The sequence below is a fragment of the Oncorhynchus nerka genome, linkage group LG5 (assembly GCF_034236695.1).
Source record: "Oncorhynchus nerka isolate Pitt River linkage group LG5, Oner_Uvic_2.0, whole genome shotgun sequence".
Lineage (NCBI taxonomy): Eukaryota > Metazoa > Chordata > Actinopteri > Salmoniformes > Salmonidae > Oncorhynchus > Oncorhynchus nerka.
The window spans coordinates 65,615,457-65,629,303 of record NC_088400.1 but is presented as its reverse complement, the minus strand read 5'-3'; positions in this window follow the sequence as shown (position 1 = coordinate 65,629,303).

Below are 13,847 nucleotides of genomic sequence, written 5' to 3'. Positions count from 1 at the left end.
AGAGAGATTCACAGAGAGAGAGATTCACAGAGAGAGAGAGATTCACAGAGAGAGAGAGAGAGAGATTCACAGAGAGAGAGAGAGATTCACAGAGAGAGAGAGAGATTCACAGAGAGAGAGAGAGATTCACAGAGAGAGAGAGAGATTCACAGAGAGAGAGAGAGATTCACAGAGAGAGAGAGAGATTCACAGAGTGAGAGAGAGATTCACAGAGAGAGAGAGAGATTCACAGAGAGAGAGAGAGATTCACAGAGAGAGAGATTCACAGAGAGAGAGAGAGAGATTCACGGGGAGAGAGGGAGAAAGAGAGACGGCGAGACAGCACATTCAGAGCAACCCACAGACCACAGTATGGTCGGGCTTCAGTTCCATGGCCAATGCGCTGGTTACGAATGATCTGAGAGGTCTGTGAATGTGACTATCAACACTCAGCACAACACAACGCTGTTGACCATACTGTTAAGATTCTTCGTGCACAGTTAGACACATGAAAAAGACCTAGCTAAAAGACAGTCAACGGGTTCTTTTAAAATGGGCTATTCTAATGTATCATTGTATGTACCTAATCTGTAGCAACAGGTCAAAGCATCATCAGCTAGAGATCATCATCTCACTCCTCTCCTATCAGTGTGTTCTGTGCAGGCCAGGGCTGTGTTATGGGTCGTAAAGCGGTCCTGAAGATAAGCAGCGGTCCAGAGGTTCCTCTGCGGTCCAGAGGTTAGTGATAGCAGGGTAAGACCTGGCTGGCATAGGGAGCGGGTTCAACCATTGTGGTTCTGGCGGAGCTGAAGACAGCATCGGTCCAGAGGTTAGTGATAGCAGGGTAAGACCTGGCTGGCATAGGGAGCGGGTTCAACCATTGTGGTTCTGGCGGAGCTGAAGACTGCATCGGTCCGGTCCGGGACCCAACGGTCTGCTGCTGCCCAGCCGACATAGCCGACCAATAGGAGGCCAGGTAAGCTGTCTTCTATGACCTGATTCAACAGAGTTCACTTGACTTCTTCCTTTTAGAGTAAGGGCCATCCTTCAACCAATAGACAGGCTCAATTACTCAATTACTATTGCAACTGTTACTGTGTTTTCAACAGGGATCACATAGGTGATACACACAAGATGTGTTGGGAAAAAGAAAGGAACAAGGACAATTCAGAGACGGGTTCTGGGTCATAGAGACAGTAGTTTTGGGGGGGGGGGCTTTGTTTTATGCCTTTGACTCCCTTCTGAAAAGAACAGGCGTAAACTCCTCACAGACCGACTTCAGACACTATGATTAGTGTACAGTATATTGTTGTAGTAGTGCATTATTGCAGGGCATGTGTCAGACATACAGTCCAGACACACAGACATAGAGTGAGTGAGTAAGTTTAGAGAGTTGCTGGGTGTTAATTGAGGTACTTGATCTGAATCCAATAGTGTCTGATGCTGCGAGCTCACAGACTAAAAGGGTTGTGAATTCAACATCACACACACACACACACACACACACACATACACACACACACACACACACACACACACACACACACACACATACACAGTGTAGTTACAATTAACAAGCTGTGTCTGGGCAACCCGATACACACTGACTAAGTACAGAGGGAGGAGGGAGTGAATGAAAGAGAGGAAGAGAAGAGGGGACAAGAGAGGTAGGGTAGAGAGAGAGTGGTAAAGGGAGAGAAAGGGGGAAGAAGGGTTGGTAACCTGGGTAACCTGGTTGTTCTATCTTCTCCTCTCACACTTTCTCCTTCCACTTCTTTTTACTTGTCCTCTCATCTTCCTTTCTCCCCTCCTGTCCTCTCTCCCCCTGTCCTCTCATCCTCCTCTCTTCCCTCCTGTCCTCTCTCCTCTCATCCTCCTCTCTCCCCTCCTGTCCTCTCTCCTCTCATCCTCCTCTCTCCCCCTGTCCTCTCATGCTCCTCTCTTCCCCTGTCCTCTCATCCTCCTCTCTCCCCCTGTCCTCTCATCCTCCTCTCTTCCCCTGTCCTCTCATCTTCCTTTCTCCCCTCCTGTCCTCTCTCCTCTCATCCTCCTCTCTCCCCCTGTCCTCTCATCCTCCTCTCTTCCCCTGTCCTCTCATCCTCCTCTCTCCCCCTGTCCTCTCATCCTCCTCTCTCCCCTCCTGTCCTCTCTCCTCTCATCCTCATCTCTCCCCTGTCCTCTCATCCTCCTCTCTCCCCCTGTCCTCTCATCCTCCTCTCTTCCCCTGTCCTCTCATCTTCCTTTCTCCCCTCCTGTCCTCTCCTCTCATCCTCCTCTCTCCCCCTGTCCTCTCATCCTCCTCTCTTCCCCTGTCCTCTCATCCTCCTCTCTCCCCCTGTCCTCTCATCCTCCTCTCTCCACTCCTGTCCTCTCTCCTCTCATCCTCATCTCTCCCCCTGTCCTCTCATCCTCCTCTCTCCCCCTGTCCTCTCATCCGCCTCTCTCCCCTTGTCCTCTCTTTCCCCTCTATTTCCCACTCTCCTCCACTCTCTCCTTTCTATTCATCTCCTCTTTCACCTCCCCTCTCCTCCTCCTCTCCTCCCTCTCCTTAACTCTTGCAGGTGTTATCTCTCTCTCTTAAGCGGAGGCAATTACCCATTGACCTAATAAATAATTAATCTGATAGGCTCATTAATTATTAATGTTAATTGCTGATTTAGGTTTCCTTCAACACAAAAAGACACAAGGGAGGGGAGAATGCCAACAACTCTAAGGTCAAAGAGTCTCGCTCACACGGTCACACACACACACACACACACACACACACACACAGGGTTAGATGAATGTGACAGTGGTAGGGTTCAGGGTTAGGGTTAGATGAAGGTGGTAGGGTTCAGGGTTAGGGTTAGATGAAGGTGGTAGGGTTCAGGGTTAGGATTAGATGAAGGTGGTAGGGTTCAGGGTTAGATGAAGGTGGTAGGGTTCAGGGTTAGGATTAGATGAAGGTGGTAGGGTTCAGGGTTAGATGAAGGTGGTAGGGTTCAGGGTTAGATGAAGGTGGTAGGGTTCAGGGTTAGATGAAGGTGGTAGGGTTCAGGGTTAGATGAAGGTGGTAGGGTGTAGGGTTAGATGAAGGTGCTAGGGTTCAGGGTTAGGGTTAGATGAAGGTGATAGGGTTAAGGCTAGATGAAGGTGCTAGAGTTAGGGTTAGATGAAGGTGCTAGGGTTCAGGGTTAGGGTTAGATGAAGGTGATAGGGTGTAGGGTTAGATGGAGGTGATAGGGTTAGGGCTATATGAAGGTGATAGGGTTAGGGTTAGATGAAGGTGATAGGGTTAGGGCTAGATGAAGGTGGTAGGGTGTAAGGTTAGATGGAGGTGATAGGGTTCAGGGTTAGGGCTAGATGGAGGTGATAGGGTTCAGGGTTAGGGCCAGATGAAGGTGATAGGGTTCAGGGTTAGATGAAGGTGGTAGGCTTCAGGGTTAGATGAAGGTGGTAGTGTTCAGGGTTAGGGCTAGATGGAGGTGATAGGGTTCAGGGTTAGGGTTAGATGGAGGTGATAGGGTTCAGGGTTAGGGTTAGATGAAGGTGGTAGGCTTCAGGGTTAGGGCTAGATGGAGGTGATAGGGTTCAGGGTTAGGGTTAGATGAAGGTGGTAGGGTTCAGGGTTAGGGCTAGGGCTAGATGAAGGTGGTAGGGTTCAGGGTTAGGGTTAGATGAATGTGACAGTGGTAGGGTTCAGGGTTAGGGTTAGATGAAGGTGATAGGGTTCAGGGTTAGGGCTAGATGAAGGTGGTAGGGTTCAGGGTTAGGGTTAGATGAATGTGGTAGGGTTCAGGGTTAGGGCTAGATGGAGGTGATAGGGTTCAGGGTTAGGGTTAGATGAAGGTGGTAGGGTTCAGGGTTAGGGCTAGGGCTAGATGAAGGTGGTAGGGTTCAGGGTTAGGGTTAGATGAATGTGACAGTGGTAGGGTTCAGGGTTAGGGTTAGATGAAGGTGATAGGGTTCAGGGTTAGGGCTAGATGAAGGTGGTAGGGTTCAGGGTTAGGGTTAGATGAAGGTGGTAGGGTTCAGGGTTAGGGCTAGATAAAGGTGGTAGGGTTCAGGGGTAGGGTTAGATAAGGTGTTAGGGTTAGATGAAGGTGGTAGGGTTCAGGGTTAGGGCTAGATGAAGGTGGTATGGTTCAGGGTTAGGGTTAGATGAAGGTGGTAGGGTTCAGGGTTAGGGCTAGATGAAGGTGGTAGGGTTCAGGGTTAGGGTTAGATGAAGGTGGTAGGGCTCAGGGTTAGGGCTAGATGAAGGTGGTAGGGATCAGGGTTAGGGCTAGATGAAGGTGGTAGGGTTCAGGGTTAGGGTTAGATGAATGTGGTAGGGTTCAGGGTTAGGGTTATATGAAGATGGTAGGGTTCAGGGTTAGGGTTAGGGTTAGATGAAGGTGGTAGGGTTCAGGGTTAGGGTTAGATGAAGGTGGTAGGGTTCAGGGTTAGGGTTAGATGAAGGTGGTAGGGTTCAGGGTTAGATGAAGGTGGTAGGGTTAGGGATAAATGAAGGTGATAGGGTTCAGGGTTAGGTTAGATGAAGGTGGTAGGGTTCAGGGTTAGGACTAGATGAAGGTGGTAGGGTTCAGGGTTAGGGCTAGATGAAGGTGGTAGGGTTCAAGGTTAAGGCTGTTGGGGTTAGATGAAGGTCGTAGGGTTCAGGGTTCAGGGTTAGATGAAGGTGGTAGGGTTAGGGATAGATGAAGGTGATAGGGTTCAGGGTTAGGGTTAGATGAAGGTGGTAGGGTTAGGGATAGATGAAGGTGATAGGGTTCAGGGTTAGATGAAGGTGACAGTGCTAGGGTTCAGGGTTAGGGCTAGATGAAGGTGGTAGGGTTAGGGATAGATGAAGGTGATAGGGTTCAGGGTTAGGGCTAGATGAAGGTGACAGTGCTAGGGTTCAGGGTTAGGGCTAGATGAAGGTGGTAGGGTTCAGGGTTAGGATTAGATGAAGGTGGTAGGGTTCAGGGTTAGGGCTAGATGAAGGTGACAGTGCTAGGGTTCAGGGTTAGGGTTAGATGAAGGTGACAGTGCTAGGGTTCAGGGTTAGGGCTAGATGAAGGTGGTAGGGTTCAGGGTTAAGGCTGTTGGGGATATGATGTGTTAAAAGCCTATACCCAAGAATCCATGACAGATTAGCTCATGTACTTAACGTTGATCAATAAACTTGATAGTGTCGAAATGAACCTTGTAATGGGTGGGCGTGAGCTGGCACTAACAGATATCTGTGTGTGGTACAATGACACGATTCAGGGACACTAGGAAATGCTTATTGTAAAAAACAATCAGTGAAAACTGAAACCTTTTCATATGGATAGCTGTTCCCTAGCCCAAATTATGATGTCACTGCACTCAGTTCGGACTTTGCACTTGAAGCTTTATCTTTTATCTGTGAGTTGTACTTGAAGTTCTGTTGAGTCAAGACTCACCCACTGACATGTCTGTTTGCCTGTCTGCCTGTCCGTCTGTATTTCTAGAAAGCCTGGAGGAGATTTTTCTTTAATGGATGAGGGAAGGGACCGTTCTCCCAGAGGAGTTACTTGGATGGACAAGACGGAGACATAAAGGTGATTGGATGGATTAGAGAAAGAGAGCTTCTGATTGGAGAAAGAGATTCTGACCTCCCGCCTTCAGTAACAAGGATTCATCCTGTTGTTGTATTCTGAACTAGCAGGGAATCTCTGTTACTGGGGGTGAGGGTACAGAGAGCTCACACAAACACATTCCATCACACACACGAAGACGCACACACAGACACACACGTTTGTTATTTTACTGCTTACACTTCTCCTGTACTGTGCTATGTATGTACTGTATCTAATTTGATTAAAGATGTGAGAAGATGTTCTTGACTTCTGGGGTCTGTATTACCAACTAGACTATGATTGTGTGAGGAATTGCTTGACTCAGTGTTAAGGTTCTGAAGGGAGTCAGTATTGACTCAGTGTAGAGGTTTTTCAGGGAGACAGTATTGACTCAGTGAAGGTGTTTTGCAGGGAGACTGTATTGACTCAGTGTAGAGGTTTTTCAGGGAGACAGTATTGACTCAGTGAAGATGTTTTTCAGGGAGTCAGTATTGACTCAGTGTAGAGGTTTTTCAGGGAGACAGTATTGACTCAGTGAAGATGTTTTTCAGGGAGTCAGTATTGACTCAGTGTAGAGGTTTTTCAGGGAGTCAGTATTGACTCAGTGTAGAGGTTTTTCAGGGAGACAGTATTGACTCAGTGTAGAGGTTTTTCAGGGAGACAGTATTGACTCAGTGAAGATGTTTTGCAGGGACAGTATTGCAATTTTCCTGTATGTGTTTTTACATTTCCCTCCTCTGAAATAAATAAATATTGTGTTTATCAACACTGAATCACCACTGACCCCCACAGCCCTTTGTTGGTCTCACCCCGTTGGTTTCAGGACAGGGCCAGAGCATGGGGAGGGTGGAAGGAATAATCCTCATGTTGGTGGGTATTTACTTATCTGACACTTTCATCCAGCACACTATGAACCCCCGGGAACCTCTACACAAATGCACACACATGGCACACGGTTCAGTTCCCGTGGTAACGGTCCTAAACTACCCCCTCACCCACCCAACACACACACTCAGATCCCGGGAGCAGTCCTGTGAGACCTCACATTAACTCGCCGGTCGACGTTTGGCCATGACACACCGGCAAGGGTGCAATGCGGCGGAACGACCGGAAAAACAAATATGCCAAAACAATGTGCTGGTGAGGGGTAATCAAACGGAGCAGAGGAATACACACACGCACACGCACACGCACACGCACACACACACTTAAAGGTTAAGTAAACAAAACAAAGTGCTGATATGAATATGAGAGGAGTTGAGAAATGCTCCAGAGAGATGTATGTGGACCCTGTAGGTCTGTTAATGATTCCAGCTCTTATTACTGGATGGGATAATATGATATTATGTAGTCATCTGGTGTGTTTTTTAAGTCCCTCCGGAGCCCTTTCCCTTAAATTACCTGGATAGCAGTAAACTTCAAGCACTGCATGAGCTGAACACAGCCCTGCTTCCCAAAACTACACCTGCACGCTCAATATTACTGTTGCCTACTACAGATCTGCCTGGTCAGGTATCTGGAAAGTCACTGGGAATCTGAAATCACTTATAGGAGGAGAGAAAGACAGATAGAGGGAGAGAGAGGGGGGGGGGAGATGATGAAGAGAGACATAGAGAGAGAATGTTTTAATAATAGAAGAAAATAATCATATAATCGTCCCAGGATTGGTCTGCAATGAAGCTTACAGTAAGTTCTAATTGTGTAAAGAAGAAGATTTGGAGACACAAGGACATAACTTACTGTAAATACAAACATGAGAGAGAAAGTTGTCTCTAGCAGCCCGATTTTGATTCCTTTGTGGTTGAATTAAGCCAGCGCTGTGTCTCCTCACTCAGTCTCTCTCTCAGACCTGGCCGGCTAAAGTGTATTATTTTCTGGAAATGTTTTCTGTTCAGACTCAGGGTCGCTAAAGTTAACCCTTATAAGCGCACGCACACACTTGATTGATCGCACACACACACCGTCCCATACAGCCATCCATCACCATGGAAACATGGACATCCCTAAACAGATTTCTTCCTGATATCCCATCAGACAGACAGGGGACAGGGAGAGACAGAAAGAGAGGGATGGGATGGAGAGATAGAGAGAGGCATGAAGTTCACTGTGACTTTATGGTCGTCAAGGACAGAAGTATAGCGCTGTCTAACCACTAATCCTATTTCAATCACCAGCTCTAACCTTACACATGACCCTTAACCCTAATCAGAACACACCTTTACTTGTCAACAGCTCTAACAATATCGCCACCATTTTCCTCTAGCATGGCCGTCTAGTGCCGAGCAGGGCTCTGTATTGTAGGGGAATATATCATTGGCCAGTGTGATGTGTACAGGTATTGTAGGGGAATATATCATTGGCCAGTGTGATGTGTACAGGTATTGTAGGGGAATATATCATTGGCCAGTGTGATGTGTACAGGTATTGTAGGGGAATATATCATTGGCCAGTGTGATGTGTACAGGTATTGTAGGGGAATATATCATTGGCCAGTGTGATGTGTACAGGTATTGTAGGGGAATATATCATTGGCCAGTGTGATGTGTACAGGTATTGTAGGGGAATATATCATTGGCCAGTGTGATGTGTACAGGTATTGTAGGGGAATATATCATTGGCCAGTGTGATGTGTACAGGTATTGTAGGGGAATATATCATTGGCCAGTGTGATGTGTACAGGTATTGTCAGGTGGGTCATCTCTGTTCTGAGCCTGGAGGTAACCTCATACTTCCTGGGTATTACTGCTCCTCTCATATCGCCATGGAGATACACTATTAATATATAGCTGGGAGGAAGCAAGTCTAAGACCTGATCCTCTAAGGTCATTTAAGTTCGACCTGGCAGATATTCATGACAGTGAGTGTAGTTATTAAAAACATGAGGCATTTATTGTAAATTCCTGGGTTATTCATATCAATTGGTAACTAATGTACATGTTGCCAGATTGTACATATTCATCAATGAATTGTCATTTTAATATGTCTTTAGGAAAATACCAGGTATAGCGGTCTGTCAATTGAAGCATAACCGATAGCATTTACAGAGAAGTAGAAGGCCGTTGCGCCTTTGTCTCTTCCCTGTGACTGTTGTCCTCTATTGCTCTGTATGAGCCAGACCTCAGTCCACTAAAGCACCCATCAATCAACCATAGAGTCAATCAGTGGTATTACTGTCCCACCCACAGCATCACTCATACTGTGGGGAGAAAGAAAGAAGGAAAGAGGAGAATAGATGGAGAAAGAGAGAGAGAGAGAGAGAGAGAGAAAGAGGGAGAGCGAGAGAGAGAAGGAGGGAGAGAAAGAGTTCTGCTAGAGGGGGAATAGGTGGAGAGAAAAGACAGAGAGAAGGGGAGAGTTATAGAGAGAGCGGCAAAGAGAAAGGAGAGAGAGGTAAAGTGTGTGGGAGAGAGAGAGAGAAAATGGGAGAGAGAGAGTGAGAGAAATTGGAAAATAGAGAGAGAGACGGTGAGAGAAATAGAGAGAGAGAGAGAGACAGAGAGAGAGTGAGAGAAATAGAGAAAGAGAGAGAGCTGTTGAGAGAAATAGAGAGAGAGAGTGAGAGAAATAGAGAGAGAGAGAGAGAAAGAGAGAGAGAGAGAGAGAGCGTGAGAGAGACAGAGAGAAAGAGAGAGAGAGAGAGAGAGACAGAGAGAGAAATAGAGAGAGAGAGAGACAGAGAGAGAGAGCGAGAGCGTGAGAGAGACAGAGAGAAAGAGAGAGAGAGAGAGAGAGAGACAGAGAGAGAAATAGAGAGAGAGAGAGAGAGAGAGAGATGTCAGCAGCAGTGGTACGTCATTTTTGCAGTAGGACTCTGAGGCGATCGATAGACCAGAACTGTCCCACTGTGACATCATCACCAGAGACATCGCCTGTCATTGGTTCTACATAGATCTCAAAAGCGTTTTACCTGGAGCCAAAAGGGTTCTTTCTACCTGTAACCAAAAAGGGTTCTTCAACGGGTTCTCCTATGGGGACAGCCGAAAACCCTTTTAGGTCCTAGAGTGTTCTCACCCTTTCCCTCCTTCTCTTTCCCACCCACCTGTCCCCTGCCTCCCTCTCTCCAGTGGGGGTGTGTATGTATAATTCATCCGTGTTAATGGAGGAGGGGCGTTGGGTTTCACCCTCCTGAAATTCGACACCCCTCCGTGTGATGTTACATACCCTTTAATTACAGCTGCAACTGGAGCCCAGAGCTCAGGTAGCCACTGACCTCGAGCGGAGAGGAGGAGGAGGAGGGGGGGGGGGGGAGGGGAGGGGAGGAGGGGTGAAGTAGGTGGGAGCTTGTCAAAGTCAACTGTTTTTGAGGAGATTTGAAGCCTGTGTGTGATATCCTTTCATGTTTCATAATGGAACCAGATATAGTGAAACATATTACTGTGCAGTCTAACTTTCAGCGGAACACATACAAATAAATTAATGTTTGCTTTCCCCAATTTAAGGTCATACAGTTTTCCCCCTTTCAGTATCGATGAGATGGTGAGAGAACAGGAACAGACAACTAGAGATACAGAGAGAGAGAGAGAAGTGGTTCAGTGTGAGAGGATGAACTGAGACAATCTCTTTTCTCTCCATCTCCTTTTTCCTTTCTTTTCTCTTTTTTTTCGAGGGTGGGTGATTAAATATTTAGAGTTGTGCGTCGGGGGGCGATGGGGAGAGTGCGGGAATGATTGATGTGCTAGCGAGAATGCAGCAGTTAGCACTAAAAAGCAGGCGACTGTGTCGATGGACCCACCATTAGTGTCTGCTAATAGACAGTGATCACAGGATTGGCCCTTTCCATATCCTTCAGGACACGACACATCGCCAAGCTAACTACATGTCAGCGGAGCCCTCTCCCCACCTATCTATCTATCTATCTATCTATCTATCTGTCTGTCTGTCTGTCTGTCTGTCTGTCTGTCTGTCTGTCTGTCTGTCTGTCTATCTATCTATCTTTCCTCTCCTCTCTTCTCTCTTCATCTCTCCTCTCTATCTCCCCTTCAATCTTTCCTCTCCTCTCTTCTCGATCTGTCCTCTCATCTCTCCTCTCTGCTTCTCAACTTTTCTCTCTCCACTCATCTCTATCTCATCTCTATCTCTTCTCCTATCCTCCAATCTTTTACATTTTCTCTCTGTACTTCTTTTCACATGCTCACATTTTCCTCCTGTTGTTTCCTGATAGTTTCCTCCATTACCATGGTGTCTGGAAGCCAGTTCCCCAAATTGTGTAGCTATATCAGTGGCTGTCTGAAGGCAAAGGGGGCAGGCAGGCAGGCTGGTGTTCCTGGTCGGTTGGCTCCATCCTACACCGTGTCAAAGAAGGCCGGTGGCCTGCGGCTGTGATTCAAACCACACTGGACACACAGACACACACACGGTGGTTAGAGGTTTCCAAACCCCTCTGAACCACACTGGCCTCTGGTGAGCCACAGCGTCCGCAGGGTGTAGAGTGACAACTGAACTGCCCTCAGAGCACGCACACACACACACACACACACACACACTGTCTCGGTCGAGAGACTCCGTTCAGACAGAGAGACAGAGAGCAGTGAATAGCTGGATGCTCTCAAGCTCAGATAATGATACACACATCACTCTCAGACTAAATCATCCCAAACTGCTTTCCATTCCATCACTTTCCATCAGTCTAAAAGCTTTTATCCCTGCAGTATGAACAGCTGATTCTATCACACACACAAAATCAAGCAGTCACACACACATGATCATAGAGTAATGTCCATTCAATCACAGCACATAGCCAACACACACACAGCACACGTGTGTACACACACACACACACACGCACACACACACACACAAACATTCAGGTCTTGCCCTTATTGTGTTTCTCAGTCTCTGGTTTCATCCTGACACATGGTAATAGATTCCGCTGTAGGGCTGCGGCGCTGCTAAGTGGGGGAGAACGCTCACGTTTCACTGAAAACAAATCACTATTTTATTTTTCTCTCCTCTCCTTCTCAGCCCTGACCTTCCCTACCTCCCCCTCCTCATCTGTCCATCCTGTCTCTTCCCTTACACTCCTTTATAACCCCCTAGTTCCCATCTCACCTCGTTCCCTCGGGTCCTCTCCTCTTCCTCTCAGTCATTCACTTCATCCCCTCGTTTTCCCTGAGTTTCACTATTTCTCTATTTTCCTGTTGGAATCATTCCTCTCATATCACTTTAGAACGTGTTAGATTCACCACTAATGCAGAAAGAGAGGCTGTACACAGATCTCTGTACCACCTCAAAGTGAAGCTTGACAAAGAAATTGAGCAAAAGCAATGGTGGAAATGTTGTCAGCTATGTTCACCTTGAAACCAAATGTCCCTATTTGGGGACTTAAAACAGAGTATGAATCTGTATCTTTCTTTTTTATAAGCCTGCTGAGCTGAAGCCCTAGGCATTATCTTCAGAAGCTAACAACCCTACTCCCAGTTGCTCTCCAGGGCTGGAGATGGAGCCCCCTACAGTGGAAGCACCTGCTGTTGTCATGTGAAGGAGCAACACTGCCTCTCAGTGGCCACAGGGTGTAACCGCAGAGAGAGGTATCCACTACAAAGTCCCTTGTTATGTTTTACCTTACAGCACGATATTCATATCAGGGGCGCAGGTTTAGTTTTAGAAGTGTGTGGGGGGGGGCATCATATATATGTATATATATATATATATTGTATCCAGTCGGATCAACACTCCAAACAGCCTACCCTACCGCTCAGAAGCGCCTGCATGGTCCTAAAGCACACAATTGCCTCGTTTGTATCGCATTCCAATTAAAAACTGTGTGGGACAAAAATTACATTTCTGAATGTAGGGGGGGGACGTGGGGGGGACATGTCACCCCATCCCCAGTGAAAGTTGCGCCCCTGATTCATATGGTCATTGGAATATAATTAAATGGTAAGTGCATAATGGTTAAAGAACAATTTGCCATTGAATATCATCAGCATTTAAAGAATGGTTTGGTCTTCTGGTGAAATAGGCGTCAGAGAGAGAGAGAGAGAGGTGGGGAAATGGTGAGCTAACGCATTATTCATGGTAGATTAGTCATTAGTAATTAGAACTGCCTCTGACGACCAACCAGAGACAGATTAGATTTGACATTTGATTCCTTTAGCAGAGGCTCTGACCCAGACTGACAAATACAGAGGCTGAGCCAGAGAGGGACAGAAAGCGACGAAGACAGACAGACATAGGGAGAAAGAGAGAGAAAGAAAGACACAGACGGACGTAGAGACGGACAGAGATAGAAAGAGAGAAAGAGAGACACACAGACAAAGAGAGACAGACAGTCTGGATTTTTAGGACCATCAGGAATGATGAATGGATAGGAAAGGAACACACTGTCCCTCATTCACCACACACACACACACACACACACACACACACACACACACACACACACACACACACACACACACACACACACACACACACACACACACACAAACAAATGCACGCACGCATACATGTGCGCACACACACACACACACACACACACCCTGTCTCGGTCGAGAGACTCCGTTCAGACAGAGAGACAGAGAGCAGTGAATAGCTGGATGCTCTCAGTTTGAATGTTCTCCTCCCAGCAACAAGTCCAAACCACAAATCACGCACACACACACACACACACACACACACATAGTGTGCATTTGGAAAGTATTCAGACCCCTTCACTTTTTCCACATTTTGTTACATTACAGCCTTATTCTAAAATGGATTAAATAAATGTTCTTCATCAATCGACATACAATATCAAAATCAAATCAAATTTGTCAAATGCGCAGAAATCAACAGGTGTAGACCTTACAGTGAAATGCTTACTGACGAGCCCTTAACCAACAATGCAGTTTTAAGAACATACCTTAAAAAAAGTAAGAGATAAGAATAAAAAATCATTAAAGAGCAGCAGTAAATAACAATAGTGGGGTTGTATACAGGGGGTACCGGCACAGAGTCAATGTACGGTGTGTCGAGGTAATTGAGGTAATATGTACATGTAGGTAGAGTTATTAAAGTGACTATGCATAGATGATAACAACAGAGAGTAGCAGCAGCGTAGAAGGGGGGGAGGGGTCAATGCAAATAGTCTAGGTAGCCATTTGAAACAAGATTCTCTGGTCTGATGAAACAAGGTTTGAACTGTTTGGCCTGAATGCCAAGTGTCACGTCTGGAGGAAACCTGACACTATCCCTAGAGTGAAGCATGGTGGTGGCAGCATCATGCTGTGGGGATGTGTTTCAGAGGCAGGGACTGGGAGACTAGTCAGGATCGAGGGAGAGATGAATGGAGCAAATACAGAGTAGGTGAAAACCTGCTCCAAA